Source organism: Medicago sativa, chromosome 3 (genome assembly GCF_051527215.1).
Source record: "Medicago sativa cultivar Bolivia chromosome 3, Bolivia_mono, whole genome shotgun sequence".
NCBI classification, from domain to species: domain Eukaryota; kingdom Viridiplantae; phylum Streptophyta; class Magnoliopsida; order Fabales; family Fabaceae; genus Medicago; species Medicago sativa.
The window spans coordinates 10196510-10198542 of NC_140751.1; the positions used below are offsets into that span (position 1 = coordinate 10196510).

Below are 2033 nucleotides of genomic sequence, written 5' to 3' on the forward strand. Positions count from 1 at the left end.
TTGAAAATACGTTTTGAGCTTCAAGTTTTTCCATGCCTTAGATTAGGATATCACCCATTTATTCTAGATTATTTTTAATAAAAAATAAAACATTTGTAATACATCTCCGTGAGCTTGGCTCAATTGGTAGGGATATTGCAAATTATACGCAGGGGCCGGTGTTAAAAACCCTGACACTCCACTTCTCCGCAATTTAATTGTGTGAGCTCTAGCCATTAGGCTGCTTGACAAAAAAAAACATTTATAATACAGTCCCATATTTTCTCTTTATTGCAGACTCCAAAATGCCACAGGGAAAAAAAGATCACTGGTTAGTTCATGCTTCATTATACAACAAAATGAATTTTGTCAAAAAAAAAAAATAACAAAATGAAGTTTCACTTTTTTTTATTGGTGATGTTTTTATTTTGGGTGAAAGATCCATGGTGACTAACTGGTGATTGATTTTTCATTTTTAAACTGGCCACAATAATTCCGTTAAAAAAAAAGTTATGAAAGTTTAAAAATTAATTAACCAAAGTAGCGTATATGTTTGGAAAATTTGGCCTAAAATGATAAATAAAATTAAAAAAATTTGCTTTCATTGAGAGTTGAACTCAAGACCTCCCGCTTACTAAACGGGTGCTCTAACCAACTGAGCTATGAAAGCTGCTTGTTGATTTTTTGGATCAAACGTATAAATACGACAACTTTTCAAGCATTTTTTAATTTCCGTAGAAGAATCGATGAAAATTGTTTACTGGAAATGAAGAACTAATAGAGAAAGCATGATATATGTGCTTGGTAATTGGTATGACCAAATACCATAAATCATCCTCTATGGTCTCATCACTAAAACATCAACCTCCTCCAAGCCATGAAATCTACCAACAATCTGGATTTCACGGTTAATATTTCATTGGACAAAAAAAAAAAAAAATTCCAAACATGATTTGATAGGTCTTTCATAAATTTTTTGTAGTTTTTATTTAGAGAATATGAACCATAATTATTTAGTGTAAATTCGTTTTACACTGATGTTCAATATGTATGTTTTTAATTTTTCTCAAAAAAAAAGTATGTTTTTAATTAGATTAGCAAGCCGTTCGTTATTGTTATGAACTTTCTTACACATATTAAAGTTTGGGTCATGTTAACTTGTGCCCTAAGGGCACAAGTTAAGGTTCTAAAAAAAGAATTAAAACATGTGTGTTGTATTGAAAAAATAAGTTTTTAACTTTCCAAGACATTGAATGCACAATCTTCAAAAATAAGTTTCTACATTTGGCTTTTAAACTTGTGCCTTAAGGGCACAAGTTAACCTTTCCCTTAAAGTTTTAGGGGGGATGTATTGGATTAGGATTCTATGAGATTTTAAAAGACTTTTTAATTATGAAAAAGTCTTATGGTATTCAATCAAGACTTTTTGCAACTTAAAAGAAGTCTTGTGGTATTCAATCAAGACTCTTTGTCATTTTAAAAAAGTCTTGAGGTATTCAATCAAGACTTTTCATCACTTAAAAAAAGTCTCATGGTATTCAAAATCATTCAAATTTCGAAGGATTGTTTAATAAATTGGATTTTGATGGATTTTGTAGTGTAATTTTAACAAGAAAAAGTCTTTCATAAAAAGATGAGATTTCTTGGGATTGTTTTTCATTTAAAAGTTACTATCTCTTTCTTCTCCCTTCTCTCTCTCCCCTCCCTCCCTCTCTCCTTTCTCTCTTCGTCTCTCTATCTCTCCATTCTCTCTCTCTCTCTCTCTCTCTCTCTCTCTCTCCCTCCTCTCTTAGAAAAACTCAAACGACTTCTCTAATTTCAAACACAAAATGAGGGCTGACACAATATTTTTTTCTGAAAGATTTGTAAGGGCTGTCATAATAATTTTAAATATGTACAATTGAATTTTGTGGGAATAACATTTTTAACAAATAAAAAATGTGTATGGAGAATAATGTGTTGAGAGTGTTTTTTAGTCCCTTAAAATCTTATAAAATCCATAAAATCCTTAAAATTTTAAAATCAATAGTAAAAGAATTTTTTATTGGTTTTTC

General features: G+C 30.3%; 1 non-coding gene across 1 annotated transcript; it reads right to left on the reverse strand.

Annotated features, from left to right (window-relative positions):
- Positions 1-575: 575 nt before the first annotated feature.
- TRNAT-AGU (transfer RNA threonine (anticodon AGU)) lies at positions 576-649 on the reverse strand. Its single transcript has one exon. It is a non-coding gene; the product is annotated as a tRNA-Thr (tRNA).
- Between the last annotated feature and the right edge of the window lie 1384 nt (positions 650-2033).